Source organism: Carassius gibelio, chromosome B3 (assembly GCF_023724105.1).
Source record: "Carassius gibelio isolate Cgi1373 ecotype wild population from Czech Republic chromosome B3, carGib1.2-hapl.c, whole genome shotgun sequence".
Lineage (NCBI taxonomy): Eukaryota > Metazoa > Chordata > Actinopteri > Cypriniformes > Cyprinidae > Carassius > Carassius gibelio.
Window position 1 is genome coordinate 41,516,151 of NC_068398.1, and position 20,042 is coordinate 41,536,192.

General features: G+C 45.8%; 1 protein-coding gene and 1 long non-coding RNA gene across 4 annotated transcripts in view; both read left to right on the forward strand.

Moving 5' to 3' along the window:
* LOC127953344 (zinc finger protein 271-like) overlaps positions 1-20,042 on the forward strand; it is an 838,866-nt gene that overhangs the window by 782,248 nt on the left and 36,576 nt on the right. The window lies entirely within an intron of this gene.
* On the forward strand, positions 9,966-11,158 carry LOC127953490 (uncharacterized). 3 transcript variants are annotated; one of them, XR_008153246.1, is made up of 4 exons: positions 9,966-10,295; positions 10,446-10,520; positions 10,596-10,694; positions 11,048-11,158. It is a non-coding gene; the product is annotated as an uncharacterized LOC127953490 (long non-coding RNA). The 3 variants fall into 3 exon arrangements; XR_008153247.1 differs by lacking the exon at positions 10,596-10,694 and having other exon boundaries at positions 10,446-10,544; XR_008153245.1 differs by lacking the exon at positions 10,446-10,520.

Sequence of the window (20,042 nt, forward strand, 5' to 3'; positions counted from 1 at the left end):
CATACAAAAGAGGATGACTATCGATCCTTCCCGCACAGATTTCCATTGATTCGATTCTTCCAGTTTTGACGTCTTCGTAAAACAGCATACACCAACAATAATGCCTTCTGTTTATTCTTCTTATTCTTTTTATTACTAGGCCTAATTGGGGCTACGTCTTAACCTCAATGGTTAGATATAGTTCATTTGTCTTATTCAGTTTTACATGACCATTTTTTTTTTATTATGAAACTTTCCACATCAATAACAAATGAATGGTTTCTCTCCAATATGAACTGGACAATGCTCTGTAAGGTTTCCTTTTCGTGTGAAACTCTTCCGGTACTGATCACATGTGTGCAGTTTCTCTCCATTTTGGTCTTTTCAGGTGATCTGACCGACTGAATCTCTTGTCACAGCAGTGTTGCCATAGTAACTTTGAAAAAGTAACTTAGTTACTTTACAGATTACTTGATTAAAGTAACTTAGTTACTTTACAGATTACTTGATTTTAAAAGTAACTAAGTTACTTTACAAGTTACTTTATTACTTTCATTCAGCAGCTGCTGACAACATAAAAATGACAACCGGTTTTGCCAACGTTCACTTTATTGGAAGTGTATTTTTAACAGTAACATCAACAATCTATATCCTGACAATTAAAGTTGAACTTAAAAACTAATTCCTGAAAAAAATACATTATTTGCGCACCTATGAGTGTAGCACAGAATAGACCAATTATAGGATAACCGAATCAACTTTTTAATATCATAGCATAAATTTGCGCTAATAAATAAATAAATAAGAAATATTGCTGACTTGTGCGTTTCCAGCGCTCTCTTTACGTTTGTCCGTTATTTGATGTTGAAAAAGGAAACGTTTTTTTTTTTAGACATGGAAAATCGTTTCAATTAACACTTATGTCTAAAAAATCGAAAATGATTTTTTCACAGAAGTGACAGCCCTAGTAGTAGGGAGCTGAGTGAAGTAGCCTACTTTTACTCGCTAAGAAGTACGAGGATAAACGACATACAAAAGAGGATGACTATCGATCCTTCCCGCACAGATTTCCATTGATTCAATTCTTCCAGTTTTGACGTCTTCGTAAAACAGCATACACCAACAATAATGCCTTCTGTTTATTCTTCTTATTCTTTTTATTACTAGGCCTAATTGGCGCTACGTCTTAACCTCAATGGTTAGATATAGTTCATTTGTCTTATTCAGTTTTACATGACCATTTTTTTTTTATTATTAGGTTATTATTTTATTACAGTTCCATCAACTAATGCACAAACTGTTATAGAAGTAGGCCGAGAAGGATGGGCATATCTTCATTTTGAGCAAATGCAATATACGTCTGCCTGTTTTGTCGTCATGTAGGACCAGCACTGATCCAAATGTCTCATTCATCCTAATCAGTAATGCTGTTTTCCAGGTGCTGAAGCTGAAATATGGAGGCATGCTATGAGGTGGTTTGCCCTTTCGGCGGACAGGAGAGGAGGGCGCAAGGAGAGACTGGCGCGTCAGCAGCAGGAGCAGCAACAGCTGCCACAGCACCCACCTAGTGATTTTGTTTAAGTGCATGTTTTTTTTTCCACGTTGTGTTTATAGCCTGTGCGTTTTTTTATCCATTGATTCTGTGTATGTTGTTGACTGTGTTTTGTGTTAATTGTTGACTTTGTTCATGACTTTGTTGTTCGTTTTTTATAATTAAATATATGAATTCGTTGTCATTAATTCTGTGTTTGTTAACTTTGTTCATGTTGTTTTAGTATGACAAAAATGCCGAAAATAAGGCAAAAGGTCAATCCAGTGGTGATTTAAGCAGATTCGTAACACATCCGGCACAGCTCCAGTAGGCGGAATCGTTTCACGCACCAGTTACGTATCTGTAACGGGATGATCAGGCGGTGCTGGATCGGCACTGGCACATATCCGCAACAACCCCTAAAAACAGACCAGAAACGGCTTCGATGCATGCCAGACCCAGCTCTATCGTTTTGCGGTTGCGGCCCTGTTCCGTTACAGCGTCCAGTGGCTATCTGGGTAGGGATCTTGTTTATTATGGCACGAAACGAGGGTGAGTCAACCGTATTTAATGGCAGCATTTCCTCCACAACAAACTGCCCGACTAACTTCTTCAACTCTCCCCCACTTACTGGTTTTGTACCGAAGTCCAGCTTTTTTTGTTTAGGTGGTCGGCGACTTCCTGCTCTCTGCTTCTCATCACCTGGTGTAACTTGTTCTATAAGTTTGACTGTGCAGTGCAGCGACTCCAAATTTAGATAACACTTTGTCGCCGCCAGCACAGACTGTACAATGGACCTTAATGTTGTCATCTTTAGCTGACACAAACTCAAAATTTTGACTGTATTTTCATCTAGAGAACAAACATCTCTCGCCTCCCTCCATTGTTTACGTTTGTGTCGCTGCGTGGTACGTACATGTGACGTGAACTTCATGCATGCTGAAAACGTGACTTGTCGCATAGGTGACTTCACTCCCCGAGATGCAAGAAGAAATAAATATATATTTTTATTAAGGAAAATGACAAAAATAGTAATGCACAGTGACTTGGTTAAGTTACTTTAATCTGATTACTGGTTAGGAAATGGTAATCCTTTTGATTACTCGTTTCTGAAAAAAGTGTTTAGATTAGAGTTAAGCAAAGCGTTACCAGCATCACTGTGTCACAGTGTAAACATTTAAAAGGTTTCAATCCAGTGTGGATGTCTATGCGTATGTCACAGGCCGGAGCGGACCACCAATTCAACGGGTCTCGCTCCTCCCTCTAACTTCCACCTCGAGGAGGTCCCACAACACCCCAATGAATGGACGGACAACCAAGATTAAAATGTAACAATTTTATTTGTTTAAAAGTTTGGGGAAAGGGGTAAGGAAACTTTAAAACTAATGATGACTCGAACTATTCTTTATCCACAAATACGGATTCCAGTCTCAAGAACACTCCTCTTCAGCCCTTCCTCGACAACACTCCACTTCAGCCCTTAATTTCCCGCCGACTCCACTCCAGGTAAGTTTAAAGCAAGAGCTAGGCAGTTGACGTGCAGGGGTTCTAGCTGTCAGGTAAATACAGAGTTCAATACACAGGTGAGTATTCACAGGGCTAAGCTGTTAGCGTGCAGGGGTTCTAGCTCTCAAGTAAGTACAGTGTTCCATACACAGGTAAGTATTCAAAGGGCTGGGCTGTTAGCGTGCAGGGGTTCTAGCTCTCAGGTAAATACAGTGTTCGATACACAGGTGGGTATTCACAGGGCTGGGCTGTTAGCGTGCAGGGGTTCTAGCTCTCAGGTAAGTACAGTGTTCGATACACAGGTAAGTATTCACAGGGCTGGGCTGTTAGCGTGCAGGGGTTCTAGCTCTCAGGTAAATACAGTGTTCGATACACAGGTGGGTATTCACAGGGCTGGGCTGTTAGCGTGCAGGGGTTCTAGCTCTCAGGTAAGTACAGTGTTCGATACACAGGTAAGTATTCACAGGGCTGAGCTGTTAGCGTGCAGGGGTTCTAGCTCTCAATGTAAGTACAGTGTTCCATACACAGGTAAGTATTCACAGGGCTGAGCTGTTAGCGTGCAGGGGTTCTAGCTCTCAATGTAAGTACAGTGTTCCATACACAGGTGGGTATTCACAGGGCTGAGCTGTTAATGCGCTACTCACCACTGAAGATATTCAGAGGTCTGTATTCCAAGCAGATACGGGTTTAGTCGATGACTGACGGCTGGTGGGCCTTACAGGTGAAACTGCAAACAATACTGGGCTTCCCGCCCAGCTTGACAAGGGGGCACACGGGGGAGGATCGGCTGTTGTCCTTCGCTTCCCTCGTCAAATAAACAGCACAGACGACACGCACAAGGCCGGTGGTTGCCGACAGGGCCAAGGACACAACGTCACATGGATAAAAAAAAGGATAAGGCTTTGATTTAAAAGCTTACAGGGATTGCTGCGTGGGCAACGACATCCAACCTCCTCCAGAGGCGCCTCCAACACGTCCGAGCTCCAGCTTACTTAAGGTAAAGACTGTGGTTGCCACCAATACACTACTCCTCTCCGTCAGGCCTCTTCCTACGACCAGGGACACAACCACGGACAAACACCACACACCACAAAGGCACTACAATTCTTCTCGTGTGTACACTTCAATATAGCAGCACTCACCACACTCCACACACTCAGTGAAAGAAGATCGGTGGTGTATTCCCGTTTCGGGCTCAGAGTCCTGACAGGGCGGGTCAGATGGACAAAGGCAGGAGGGCAGACCACAGCAGGCAGATATATCGTACACCGGAGTCTCTCCGTCTTTCCCAGCGATCTCCAACGCAAGGCACTACTATCAACACTGAGTAAACACACAAGCACTGAGGATTATCAGATCAACACAAGAGGGGGGGGGGATTTTCCACTGCTACGGAGAGATATGCAGTCGGAATCCTTTCTTAAAGGCGGTTAATCTCCCTCCACATCCGTCATTCACTCTCCACAATATACAAGAAATGTTCGTAAAGTCTTCACCCACCAGTGCACAGTGTTGTCCTCTCCCAACACGAATTCAATGATCTCCTTCACTCAGGGGCCTTCCAAACGTAGGATCGCTCCTTCAACTCAATCCACAATAAGAGGTAAACACAACATACAAAAGATCGATCACTTAACTTCCTCCGCACTTCCAATATCCATTTTCCTTGGATTCTCCGTTGCAGCCCGTAAATCGCAACATCCACGCCACACCAGCCACTTCCGTATCCCGTGGAACAACAGCAGAACAAAAAAACCTCCTCCTGTTCATAAACCAGCCCCTTTTATATCACTGCATCCTTCCCGATCCTCCAATCGGTATCCAACACGTCCTCTTCCCACACCTGACATGTATTTTGGATAATTTCCCCGCCTTGGGCCAACCGGAACAGAACTTATGTTTCACTTAAATTGGTCCGGGCGGAAATATTTCCCACACTACAGTTCCGCCCGGATTAGTCACCCAGTGACATCCTCCCCCGCCAAATCGTTCTAGTCCCTAGAACGTGGTTGTTCAACCCAATCCCCATACCTCTCGGGGGGCCGTCCTTGGTTCTCTCGTTGGGACCGTCTAGGTGGTGATCCGGGGTCCAGTCCCCTTGGTTCAGCCTCTGGGAGCCTCGGAACTATGGCCCATGCTTGCAACGGCGGAGCGCACACAGTCGGAGCTGGTAATGCCTCTAGGGGAGGTCTAGGGTAGTTCGGGCATGGCCGAATCAAGTTGCGATGTAATACCCGTTCTGGTCCAGCCTTCCCCTCAGGTCGAAGTACATAGACCGGCTGCCCCAGCCGCTGCTGGTGCTGCACCACATATGGAACAGACTCCCAACGGTCACTCAACTTCCCTTTCCCCTGTCGCCGGTTGTCCCGTACCAGCACTCTCTCTCCTGGTAACAACGGGGCTTCTCTGGCCGTCCGATCATATATCTGTTTGTTCTTAATTGCGGCAGCATTTATCCTCCCCGAGACTTGCTCATAGGCAGAGTGAAGGCGCTGGTGGTGGCATCTTACCCACTCGGTCAAACTCAAGGTCTCTTCCAACGTGGCCACCCCCAATACCAAGTCTGTCGGCAACCGCACATGTCTCCCGAACATCAGGTAGGTCGGAGCGTACCCCGTAGTGCTGTGGACGCTGTTGTTATAGGCCTGGACCAGTGCAGGAAGGTTACTCACCCAATCGTTCTGACGTTCCTGGTCCAGCGTACCCAGTAGGCTCAACAGAGTCTGGTTGAAGCGTTCGCAGCACCCATTCCCTTGGGGATGGTAGGGGGTAGTATGGGTCTTAGTACATCCATACACCCGACACAACTCCCTGATCACTCTGGACTCAAAGTTCGGCCCCTGGTCACTGTGCAAGAATTCTGGGCATCCGAAAGGCTGAATCACTGCCCTCCATAAAGCGGTGGCGGTCACGTTGGCTGTCTGATCCAAAGTCGGGATGGCCCAAGCATACTTGGTAAACAGGTCGGTGACCACCAAGATGTTTTTGTAGCGGTCCATGGGCCTGCCCAAGGTTAGATAATCCATGGCCAGGGTATGCAACGGGGCCCTGGCCTGTATCGGAACCATCGGGGCCTTCACCTCCTTCCGAGCCTTAAACAGGGTACATCGAGGGCATGCTTGAATGAACAAACTCACAGCGGCCTCCATCCCGGGCCAGTAGAAATGTCGCCGCAGAAGCGACAACGTCCTCTCATTCCCCTGATGCCCCAATTGTGTATGGTAGGCCTCTAACAAAGCCTGCACCTGGCCCCCTGGCACCAACACCTGGCGGACCTCCTCTCCCGACTTCGGGTCTTTAATCGTCCTGCACATCACCCCATCTCTCAAGCCAAGGCGTGCCCACTGCCCCAACAACTTCCTCACCTTGTGAGTCTGGGCTCGCCATTCCACCTTCGTTGGCCCCCTCCTCCGTCTTAACCAATGACCTAGCATTCTCAAATCCTGGTCCTCCTCTTGACGCTCCCTCCATCGTTGCGGGTCCCAGCCCCAACTCACTGGCACAGCCTCCTGCGGAGCCCCCGGTACCTCTACAACCCCCACTGTCAGCCCTTCCTCCGGGCCTATCGGTAACTCTCGTTCACTCTCCATCTGATGTGCCTCCGGGAGTCTGGACAAGACGTCGGCATTTGTGTGCTCGCGGCCTGGCCGATATTGGATCTGGTAGTCGAAGTTGGCCAGCTGGGCCACCCATCTTTGCTCCACTGCCCCCAGCTTTGCCGTCTGTAAGTGGACCAAGGGGTTGTTATCTGTTATCACCTGTACTTTAGCACCCCATAAGTAGTCTTTGAATTTTTCACTCAGGGCCCACTTCAAAGCCAGCAACTCCAGCTTAAATGAACTGTAATTTGAATCATTCCTCTCTGCCGGGTGGAGGCTTCGGCTAGCATAGGCGATCACTCGCTCTACCCCTTGCTGCTGCTGAGCTAACACCGCCCCAAGCCCGAGGTTACTGGCGTCTGTGTACAAGATGAAAGGTTGCGAATAATCCGCATAGCCCAAGATTGGAGCCTGGAGCAGCTCTTGCTTCAGCCTTTGAAACGCCGATTCACACACCGGGCTCCAAGCAATGGAGGGAGACCCCGAGGACGCCCAGTCCCTGCCAACAGCTGATTCAAGGGTTTGGCAATTTTTGAAAAATCCTTGATGAATCGCCGATAGTATCCGACGAAGCCCAAAAAGGACCGAACTTGCCTCACGGTTTTCGGTGCCTCCCAGCCCTGCACAGCCGCCACCTTCTCGGGATCCACCGAGACCCCCGAGGCACTCACACAATGGCCCAGAAACTTCACCTCCTTCCTCAACAGGTGGCACTTCTCTGGCTGCAGCTTCAACCCATACTGCTCCATGGCCCGAAACACATCCTCCAGATGTCGCAGATGGGACTCAAAATCTGGGGAATAGACGATGACATCATCTAGATATACCAGCGTAGAGTCCACCAACTGGCCACCCAGACACCGCTGCATCAGCCGTTGGAACGTGGCCGGTGCATTACATAGGCCAAAGGGCATACGGTCCCACTCAAAAAGCCCAAAGGGAGTGGTGAAAGCAGTCTTCTCTCGGTCGACCCCCTCGACCTGGACTTGCCAATACCCACTCGCAAGATCCAAAGTGGAGTACCATACAGACCGTGTCAGGCTGGCAAGAGAGTCCTCTATCCGCGGCAGTGGAAAAGCATCTTTCTTTGTGACTTGATTTAATTTCCGATAGTCTACACAAAATCTCCAAGCTCCCGTCTTCTTCTGGACGAGGACAATCGGGGCCGCCCATGGGCTACTGCTCTCCCGGACAATCCCCTTGTCCAACATTCCCTGCAGCAGAGTACGAACCTCCGAATACAGAGTGGGTGGTACTGGACGGTATCTCTCACGACTAGGCAGGGCATCGCCAGTGGGGATCTGATGTTTCACTACACCGGTACAGCCATAGTCCTCATCATGTCTGGAGAACACATGTTGCCACTTGGTAAGGAGATCCTGCAATTGTTTACTCTGGCTTTCCTCTAGCCCTTCTCCCTGCAGGGACTCTCTGGTCAGGTGAACAGGCACCTCATTTCCGAGCTGTTCCAAGGATGAGTCCACCTGAGCCAAGGTCACTTCTACGACCGTAGGACACACCTGCCGGAAGCTGACTTCCCGGCCCTCTCGCACCTGGTGGGCATCCACCATGGTCACCAGGACCAACCGCTGGTGACGATGTAAATTGACAGGGTAAGGGTTCTCGTTCCGTATCTTCACCGGGACTCGGCCTCGGCGAACCACTGCCAATCCATGGGCCACTGCTACACTCTGGCAGTCCATATGGGGCTCGACCAGCACCCAGCCTGACGACCCGCACTCGTGCGATGGTACTCTTGCCCAGACAATGGCCTCACTCCTTGCCGGTATAGATACTGCGTATCGGCAGGCAACCCGCCCGATACCTTCTTGACTCCCCCGTGCCTTGGCCATGTGTACCCGACGACAATCGGCCTCTATCCTTTCCCATTCTTGTCTTTCTGCCGGTGGTAGGGTCTTCTTAGGCCTAGCCTGAAACAACTCCTCCCAGCAGTCTGCAATTACGTTCATCCCCAACAGGGCTTTTTGGATTCCCAGGCAATGATCTCGGACAATAACGACCCCCTTCTGGGGCACAGTGATTCCATTAATCTCCAAATCTGTAACTAGATATCCGACATAGGGGATCTCCAGTCCATTAGCCCCCCGTAAGGTCAGCCAGGGTGCTTCTGTTCCCTGTACCTGGCTACCCTGAAACAGCTCCCTGGACAGGCTCTCTGAGACTAAGGTGACTTGAGACCCAGTGTCTACCAGACATCGTATCTTCACCCCACGGATCCGTACCTCTACCACTGGGCTATGCCCGATCAGCTGATTCCCGGGGGCGCTCATCCAATTTGGGTCACTCACAGAGGTCCCAGCCACTTGACCCACAGTGGCCGGCCGACCTAAAAATCCCCTTCGGAACCCCGTCGAGAGCCGCATTGGCGACTATAGTGCCCTGGCTCACCACACCGATTACAAATGGGGCGTCCCTGTTCGTCCCACTGAAAACGGGCCCGGGCTTCCCGTACTGGACGTCTCTCCAGACCTCGTCTTCCCTCGGAATGCGACCGCTCCCGTGACATTGGTGGTAAGCGTTGGGGGCCTCGTCGCATCTCTTCTAGGAGGGTTTTAGATAACTCTGCCATCTGCTCTCGGACATCCTTCAAGAGCTCAGAACGTAAGGCCTGTTTCCAATCCCCTGTTCCAGAGGCAGCTGCCACTTCTCCACTCACTGCCGCACACACTGGGGAATCCACCACTCCCACCTGATCCGCTTCTAGGGCCAGAGCCTCGGCTCTCAGGTCTTCAAACGTCATAGCTGGGTCTCTACGAAATTGAACACGTAGACTCTGACGAACTGGGCCCTCTCGCAGCCCCAACAGGAACTGGTCTCGTAAGAGAGTCTCCCCCTCTCCCAAGCCATGGTCCCGCTTACCTCGCAGCCTGATGAACTGCTCCCGCAACCTTAGTGTGAAGGCCCTTAAGGATTGTTGCTGCCCTTGCTTGCAATTGAAAAACTGGGCCCGAAGGACCGCTACTGGGGTTGCATCCCCATATATTCCTGTGAGGAAGTCCAACACATCTTGTGCAGTAGCTCGGACTGTCTCTGGGGCAGCCTGGACTTCCCGTTGGGCCTCCCCCTCTAGGGAATTTATCACAAACTGCAGTTTCTGGGGGGCGCTCAATCCTTGAATCCCAGCCAGATATTCGACCTGGGCTTTCCATTCCGACAGCCGTATCTCAGATCCCGGCCCTCCATACTTCGGTGCCCAGGGGGCTCCCAAGAAAATGGGCATGACTCGGGGTGGGGCCTCAGGCACTGCCTCGTCCGCCATTGGGGAGCCGCGGTCACTCAACTCGAGGTGGAACCCTGCCGACTACGCCAAAATCTGTCACAGGCCGGAGCGGACCACCAATTCAACGGGTCTCGCTCCTCCCTCTAACTTCCACCTCGAGGAGGTCCCACAACACCCCAATGAATGGACGGACAACCAAGATTAAAATGTAACAATTTTATTTGTTTAAAAGTTTGGGGAAAGGGGTAAGGAAACTTTAAAACTAATGATGACTCGAACTATTCTTTATCCACAAATACGGATTCCAGTCTCAAGAACACTCCTCTTCAGCCCTTCCTCGACAACACTCCACTTCAGCCCTTAATTTCCCGCCGACTCCACTCCAGGTAAGTTTAAAGCAAGAGCTAGGCAGTTGACGTGCAGGGGTTCTAGCTCTCAGGTAAATACAGAGTTCAATACACAGGTGAGTATTCACAGGGCTAAGCTGTTAGCGTGCAGGGGTTCTAGCTCTCAAGTAAGTACAGTGTTCCATACACAGGTAAGTATTCAAAGGGCTGGGCTGTTAGCGTGCAGGGGTTCTAGCTCTCAGGTAAATACAGTGTTCGATACACAGGTGGGTATTCACAGGGCTGGGCTGTTAGCGTGCAGGGGTTCTAGCTCTCAGGTAAGTACAGTGTTCGATACACAGGTAAGTATTCACAGGGCTGGGCTGTTAGCGTGCAGGGGTTCTAGCTCTCAGGTAAATACAGTGTTCGATACACAGGTGGGTATTCACAGGGCTGGGCTGTTAGCGTGCAGGGGTTCTAGCTCTCAGGTAAGTACAGTGTTCGATACACAGGTAAGTATTCACAGGGCTGAGCTGTTAGCGTGCAGGGGTTCTAGCTCTCAATGTAAGTACAGTATTCCATACACAGGTAAGTATTCACAGGGCTGAGCTGTTAGCGTGCAAGGGTTCTAGCTCTCAATGTAAGTACAGTGTTCCATACACAGGTGGGTATTCACAGGGCTGGGCTGTTAGCGTGCAGGGGTCCTAGCTCTCAGGTAAGTACAGTGTTCGATACACAGGTAAGTATTCACAGGGCTGGGCTGTTAGCGTGCAGGGGTTCTAGCTCTCAGGTAAATACAGTGTTCGATACACAGGTGGGTATTCACAGGGCTGGGCTGTTAGCGTGCAGGGGTTCTAGCTCTCAGGTAAGTATTCACAGGGCTGAGCTGTTAGCGTGCAGGGGTTCTAGCTCTCAATGTAAGTACAGTGTTCCATACACAGGTAAGTATTCACAGGGCTGAGCTGTTAGCGTGCAGTGGTTCTAGCTCTCAATGTAAGTACAGTGTTCCATACACAGGTGGGTATTCACAGGGCTGAGCTGTTAATGCGCTACTCACCACTGAAGATATTCAGAGGTCTGTATTCCAAGCAGATACGGGTTTAGTCGATGACTGACGGCTGGTGGGCCTTACAGGTGAAACTGCAAACAATACTGGGCTTCCCGCCCAGCTTGACAAGGGGGCACACGGGGGAGGATCGGCTGTTGTCCTTCGCTTCCCTCGTCAAATAAACAGCACAGACGACACGCACAAGGCCGGTGGTTGCCGACAGGGCCAAGGACACAACGTCACATGGATAAAAAAAAGGATAAGGCTTTGATTTAAAAGCTTACAGGGATTGCTGCGTGGGCAACGACATCCAACCTCCTCCAGAGGCGCCTCCAACACTCCGAGCTCCAGCTTACTTAAGGTAAAGACTGTGGTTGCCACCAATACACTACTCCTCTCCGTCAGGCCTCTTCCTACGACCAGGGACACAACCACGGACAAACACCACACACCACAAAGGCACTACAATTCTTCTCGTGTGTACACTTCAATATAGCAGCACTCACCACACTCCACACACTCAGTGAAAGAAGATCGGTGGTGTATTCCCGTTTCGGGCTCAGAGTCCTGACAGGGCGGGTCAGATGGACAAAGGCAGGAGGGCAGACCACAGCAGGCAGATATATCGTACACCGGAGTCTCTCCGTCTTTCCCAGCGATCTCCAACGCAAGGCACTACTATCAACACTGAGTAAACACACAAGCACTGAGGATTATCAGATCAACACAAGAGGGGGGGGGGGGGGATTTTCCACTGCTACGGAGAGATATGCAGTCGGAATCCTTTCTTAAAGGCGGTTAATCTCCCTCCACATCCGTCATTCACTCTCCACAATATACAAGAAATGTTCGTAAAGTCTTCACCCACCAGTGCACAGTGTTGTCCTCTCCCAACACGAATTCAATGATCTCCTTCACTCAGGGGCCTTCCAAACGTAGGATCGCTCCTTCAACTCAATCCACAATAAGAGGTAAACACAACATACAAAAGATCGATCACTTAACTTCCTCCGCACTTCCAATATCCATTTTCCTTGGATTCTCCGTTGCAGCCCGTAAATCGCAACATCCACGCCACACCAGCCACTTCCGTATCCCGTGGAACAACAGCAGAACAAAAAAAACCTCCTCCTGTTCATAAACCAGCCCCTTTTATATCACTGCATCCTTCCCGATCCTCCAATCGGTATCCAACACGTCCTCTTCCCACACCTGACATGTATTTTGGATAATTTCCCCGCCTTGGGCCAACCGGAACAGAACTTATGTTTCACTTAAATTGGTCCGGGCGGAAATATTTCCCACACTACAGTTCCGCCCGGATTAGTCACCCAGTGACACGTATCTTAAGGCTTGATGATTTTGTGAAACTCTTCCCACATTGATCACTTGTGTATGGTTTTGCTCCAGTATGAAAATGTGTTTTGTGTATGAAACACTTTCCACACTGAGTGCAGGTTAAAGATTTCTTGCCTTTTTTCTTTCTGGTTTAAGAGCAGCTCAATGGTTTTGCTCCAGTTTTGACATGATGTTTCTCCTCATCTTCATCCAGTTTTTCATTCTCCTCGTTTTCTTCAGTCAACTCTGAATTAAAAGTAAAAATGGTTCATTTTCAGGAACTTGTAAAAAGCTGATTTTTTTCATAAAAGTGGTACATTGATATTCAAATTATTATTTTTAAAACAGTGGCAAAAATCCATGTTTCTAAAGGAATAAACTATAGGAAGGAACCAAAATAAATATAATCATAAAAATGACTGCCTTGAAATGAAATATTAGAGCTTTCGGACAGAGCATATGTGACTTTTAAGTGTTACATTTTCTTATTAAAAAAAAACTGATGGTAGTGAAATGGTAACACTTACAATAAGGTATGATTTGTTAACAGTGAATTAATAAATTAATCTGAACTTACAATGTACAGTTCAAGTATGTTTGTATAGCGCTTTTTATGATACAATCATTGCAAAGCAACTTTACTGAAAATTTAGTTTCTACAATATGGAGTTAAACCATTTAGGGCCTTATAGGTAAGTAATAATAATTTGTAACTGATACGGAACTTAATAGGTAGCCAGTGCAGAGACTGTAAAATTGGTTTACCATCATCATATTTTCTTGACCTGGAAAGGAATCTACCTTCTGCTTTTCGGACTACCTGTAGCTTGTTTATTGAAGATGGAGAACAACCACCAAGAAGAGCATTACAATAGTCCAGTGTAGAGGTCATGAATGCATGAAACAGGTAGCATATTTCATAGCTTGGCAAAGTTTCTAAGATGGAAAAATGCTGTTTTTGTAACATGGGAAATATGGTTTACAAATGTAAAGTTGCTGTCTAATATAACACCCAGATTTTTAACTGTAGAGGAAGTAACAGTACATCTGTCCAGTTGCCAACTAGTCTACTAGATTCTGTGTACTGATTTTGGTCCAGTAAGTAATATATCAATAAGTAATGTCTTATCCAAATTTAATAGGAGAAAATTATTGGTCATCCAAGCTTTTACATTTTTAACGCACTCTGATAGCTTCGATAATTTAGAAGTTTCATCTGGTCTAGTTGAGATATATAGTTGAGTATCATCAACATAAGAGTGGAAACTAATCCCATATTTTCTAATAATATTACCAAGGGGCAACATGTATATTGAAAATAGAAGAGGACCTAGGACAGATTCTTGTGGCACTCCATATTGTACTACTGATAAATGAGATGACTAGCCATTTAAGTTAACAGAATGGTAGCGACAGGTAGGATCTAAACCATCTTAGTGCTTGCACTTGAACACCTGTATAGTTTTGTAATCTATCTATGAGTATGTCATGATCTATGCTGTCAAACCCAGCACTAAGATCAAGTAAAACTAGCAATGAGATGCAGCCTTGATTTGACACAAGAAGCAAGTAATTTGTAATTTTACTAGCATTTTACTACTAACAGAAAGTGCAGTTTCTGTGCTATGGTGGGGCCTGAAACCTGACTGAAATTCTTGCTAAAGATAATTTTTTGCAGGAAGGAGCTCAACTGAGCAGACACAACTTTTTCAAAAATTTTAGACATAAATGGAAGATTTGAAATGGGCCTATAATTTGGTATATAATGGTTTTGGGACATGACCTAAAGATAACAATGAGTTAATAATGTTGAGAATCAGTTCTTCTGCTACAGCTTACAACTCTTTCAGTAATTTAGTGGGTATAGAATCTAATAAACATGTTGTTGGTTTAGATACAGTGATAAGTTCAGCTGTTCCTGTCCTATAGTTGTAAAGCATTGCTGTTTATCTTTTGGTGCGACGATGCCATGATGTGATTTGGTGATATGCAGCATGTATGATACAAGGAAATGCTCAGTAACATCATCACTTTGAGGGACGATATCTATATCAGTTAGGTCGATTCCATGCAATATAATTAAATTTAATGTACGATTGAAATCCTAATGCATAATTTGAACCATGTGGGAACAACAGCCTGACTTAGTGAGATGTTGAAAATGTCTGTGAGAACATCAATGAGTTTCATTGCACAGTCTGTGTGTACACGCCCAGGGATGTTGTCAGGACCCAGAGCTTTGCATGCATTGATGCTGCTGAAGGATCTCCTCACACCGTCTGGGGTCAGCGTCATCACCTGGTCACCAGGAGGAGGTGGAGTCTTCTGTGCAGTGTAGCTTTTTTTGTTTCTCATAGCGATCGATGAAGGCGTTCAGCTCATCCAGTAGAGAGATGTTGTTGTCACAGGTCTAGGTCTTTTTAATTGTTACATCATCAATACACTTGTTTATGTAGACAGTGACAGTCTCTGAGTATGTATGTAAGATCCTCTCTGTGTGGTGTAAACAAAGTCTAAAATTTGATTACCTCGTGTTGGAAAGTTAAAGAGTATGTTTCCAAAAATAAACTATCACATTAAAGGTGCTATAGGGAACTTTTGTAAAAAAATATTTTTTACATATTTATGAAACCTGTCATTATGTCCTGACAGTAGAATATGAGACAGATAATCTGTGAAAAAAATCAAGCTCCTCTGGCTCCTCCCAGTGGTCCTATTGCCATTTGCAGAAAGTCATGCGCTCCCCGTAAAAAACAACCAATCAGAGCTGCGGTCCGTAACTTTGTTTGTGTTCAAAATGTAGAAAAATGAACATAATAAGCAAGTACACCATGAATCCATTTTCCAAACCGTGTTTTTAGCTTGTCCTGAATCACTAGGGTGCACCTATAATAAGTGTTTATATTCTGACTATTTTAGATTGCTTCGGGGGTACCGCGGCGGATTAACCCAGTACCGTTGTGATTCTTCATAGACATAAACAGAGAGAAGTAGCTCCGGCTACAATGTTCTTCCGCAAGACGCAAGCAGTTCTGTTTATTAACCGCTAGAGCGTCAAAAGTTCCCTACTGCAGCTTTAAGTCTGCATGTTAGAAATCCCCAACTATGATGAGAAAAGCACCAGGGTTGGCTATTTGCTGCTCATTGATGTGCTGGTAGAGTTCATTTAGTGCAACATTCCTGTTGCTGTTGTTTGGAGAAATGTTGTTTGGCAGTGTATTCCCTCGGCAGATAGAATGGCCGGCACTGACTAACTAACTAACATAAACTCCACCAGAGGTGAGCACTGTTTGCAGACCTCAACAGCATCACAAATCCACTCATTATTATCGGATGTAGTCCAATTTATTGTCTAAAGAGTGTACGTTAGCCAGTACGATGGTGAGGGTAGCTGGCTTGTGTGGGTCAGAGAAGCCGCTACATGTGGACGTGCCACCATCTAAGTTAAAAAATGTAAAATCTCAGTGAATGCTCATTTTTTGAGATGACCTGATATTTGAAACATAACTTGTACAGTTTTGGAGTAAAACATGTTTTGTAAAAATTTTTATATAATTTTATATAAAATATATTTAAATTATTATATTTTTTATTTTTATACACTTAAACTTCCATAACTTTTTTGTTATATAATATTTATAACTTTAAATGCTTTAAAAAAAGACAAATCTTAAGTCTGTGGACCAAACCATTTAAAATGTATAACAGTTTAAGTTGTAAATGTCATTTTCACATCTCTGTTCAAAAAGTGGAACCGACAGTTAACAGTAGGTTCATGAAAGTTCATACTGGAGAGAAATCATTCACTTGTGATCAGTGCAGGAAGAGTTTCACACAATCATCAAACCTTATGGTACACATAAACATTCACACTGGAGAGAAACTATACAAGTCTTCACACTGTGACAAAAGATTCAGTCGATCATTGCATCTAAAAACACATGAGAGGATTCACACAAAGGTTTATTCTTGTATATCATTATGCTTCATGATGAAGCCACACTGGGTAGTACATTAAAGTTAGCTCAAATTATATATAGGGAATTTTAATAATTAATCAGGAATATGATTAATATATATCTCATATGACGGTTATATTAAAATTATTGAAGATGAAAAATAGGTCAATTGTATATATCAATAACTCATTACAAGGCACTGTAATTTTTAATTAATATGTCAATATTCCATTCTTCACATCAATTATCGTTATATCTTCTTCTGGGAATTAATGCAAATCGAACAGTGTTTTGTCCAGCAAACGGACGTAAGATTAACTTATCATCTTTCAATAAAGTTATCACTTCTTATAATTTCAGGAAAAAAATGGTTTCTGGCCATGAAACTATTCTTTTGTCCTTATAAAATTTAGGTTACTGAAGAGTAACAAATAAGCTTTGTAGCTAAGATCAAACATTTAATTTACTCCGTGATGTGAGCATTTTAGACAGAAGCATGAATCATGTATGTATTGGATTTTAATAATTGAACTAATAATACATCAAACTACGATTCACACAGGAGTAAGTATGTGTATAATAATACAAACAGTAAAAACAAATACAAGACATAACGGATACACATGAGATAGAGAGAGAGAGAAGATGAGCGAGAGAGAATGAGAGAGAAATAGTCGCGATCACAGAATAATCACTCAGTATGGCAAAGTCACAAACAGTAACATTTTGAAAGACAAGGAATCAGATCAGGTCAGGTAATAGACAACCTTTAAGCAGCATTTAAATCTCTATAAAAAAAATAATTGCAGTGGGTCTCTTTGTGACTCGCTAGATGAGCATGCGTGTGTCGTTCTTTTGGAGCTGGGCATGTTCTCTCGTGTCTTCCGGGGCGAGCAGACTCACGCGAAGGTTCACTGAACGAAATGATTCAGAGTTCAATGTCGGTAGCGGTCCAGGCTCCGACCGCAGATGATGGTTTCAGAACGGGCTGTCGAGACAGTGATTGGAGGGCTGTGTCAACGGGAGCAATGTCAATGTGTCTGGTTGCACCTTTCGGTACTTGAATCCACATGCTCTGGTCAAGCAGGTTGACACGGTTGGCAGTGTCATGCTGGTCGTAGGTCAGTGTAGCTGTACGCACAGGAGTGTTGACAGCCATCTGTCACCTACAATCTCTGCTTGCATTTCTGTGACTTGTGTACAAGGCTTAACTTCTGCAGAGCAGTGTGTTGCTTACCAGGGGTTGCAACCCACAGATTCCTTCAGCGTTGTCTCTGAGGAAGGGTTTGTTAAGGCAGAGATAATGAATCAGGGTTTCCACGGGTCCATAAAAAGTCATAAAAAGTCATAAATTTAACAATAAGAATTTAAGGCCATAAAAGGTCATAAAAACGTCTGGTTTTTCCATACAAGGTCATACAAGGTCAGTTATTTATCGTAATTCGTGTAGGTCATAAATTCAAATCCTAATAGTCATAAAAAGGTCTTAAAAAGTCTTAAATTTGACTGATTAAACCCTGCAGAAACCCTGATGAATTTCCTTGGTCAAAGTACACATGTGCAGGTTTGGGGCCAGGTGTCGCTGTCTTGGTAGGCCACCACATCTGGAATGTGTGTTTAGGTGTGGGTGTTGCTTTTCCACAACTTGACAATGACAATGTCTTTACGTCTGTAGACTTGTCTTGAATCGCTAATAGGTTGGATCTGTAGCACATCCACTTCCCGCTGTTTGGGTTTGGCGTGCAGTAGGATGGCGCTATACAGAGAGTAGGCCAGGTGTATTTGTAGCGGGTCAGCTGGTGTGGTGATGGCAGAAGCCAGCACAGTTAGCACAAGGCTTGAGGGTATCATGTACGGTGGGGTTCTACCTGGGCTAGGCTGTCATTGGAGGAGCTAACCTTCCACAGCATGTCTGTTGTTAACGGTGTAACCAGCTGAGTCTGGGCAAAGTCAATCTGGAAGACAGTAAACAGAGGTTTTATGGATATCACGGCCTTGTTCGCTTCATTGACATTGGACATACCAATGTTAAACAGAGTTCTGGTGGCAAAGGTGGCTCCGAGCAAAGCTCCCAGGAACCGTTCGGAGCGGTGGTTGTGTCCACCTAACTCCACTTGTGTAACGGTCACTTTCTCACATTGGCTGAACATGTGTTTGACATCGGCTTCAGTGTGAGTGAGGGAGTCCTCTGTCCATCGTGTCCAGCTGTATTGGGCTACGTTGCTGGGGTGGTGTGCTCTGTAGTCGGTGATCAGGAGTCTCAGTTGTTCTCTCGGTGGCAGCTGTCCTCTGGTTGGCTGAAAGCACAGCATGGCGAACCACAGCAGCATCCTGGTACAGACAACAGGGAGAGAGAGAGAGAAAGGGGAGGAAGAAACAAGCGAGGGTTGTCTTTGATTGGACAGGGCAGTCTCTTTACTTTGTGGGCAGCGACTGGGTTTAGCTCGCCTTGGCCCATGTTTTGCCACATCTTGCTGCTGGCATGACGCTTGCTTCAGTGTCTCGTCAGTGGCTCTGGTGCTGTGTTGTGCAGCACATGATGCGTCATGGACATACGTTGGCATTTTCCCCCTTTTGCGCTGTGGCATTACAAGCCTTGGCATTGTGATGTCCGACGGTGCACAACCCACAGTGTTGTTTTGTGCATGCAGCATGTGCTTTGTATCATGCAGTGGTCTGAGGCACTGGTTGTCAGTGAGAGTAGACAGGGTGAAAGGGTGGATGGAGGGGTTTGAGAGGTGGTTAAGCAGTCTTTATGGAGGTGTCAGAAGCCTGCATGTCTGCTATGTTGGTCTTTGTAGACAGCGGAGCTAGCAAAAGCGACTCTGAGGTAGGCAGTTTAGCGTGTAAAGATCTTATGCTGTATGTAATCACTTTACCCTTGAAAGTGGGTGGGTGGGTTGGGAGTGACCACAGCCTGTTGTTTAGTGTGCCAGTTTTGGCGAGGGTGTCAGTTTTATCATTTAATTCCTTGTCTAGACCTGGTAGTTTCAAGTGTCATTTTACCTTCTTCCAGTACACAGTCACATTGGTTTTTTTTTGGTGATGTTATCACATTGCTGGAACAGGTATTGTTATTTGACTGGCTTGTTGTTTGCAGTTTTGAAACCATCCTGTTGGAAGATGACACCTGAAACTGAGTCTAGCATAGAGTCTCTACAGGCTTTGTTCAGAAAGATGTTGAATTCAGCTGGTGAGTTGGCGAAGAAAAACGGACACCTATATGAGTAGGTGCTGTTGCATGGACGGATGACACCTTTCTCAAGCATAGATTCGATGATCTCCTGCACTGGTTCATGTGAAGCGATGGGAATCTTGTACTGTTTGACAAAAGTGGGAGGAGCATCAGGGTGCGTAGGGATGCACACCGTGTGGAAGTTGGTAAGACCACAGTCTAAAGAGTCTTTGGCATAGGATTCTTTGAACTTATAAAGAACTTGCGATCTGTGTTGCTCTGAAGTGCATTAGCGTCTTGTAGAATTTGCTGCACTTGAGATTTAAAACCTGGCTAAGGC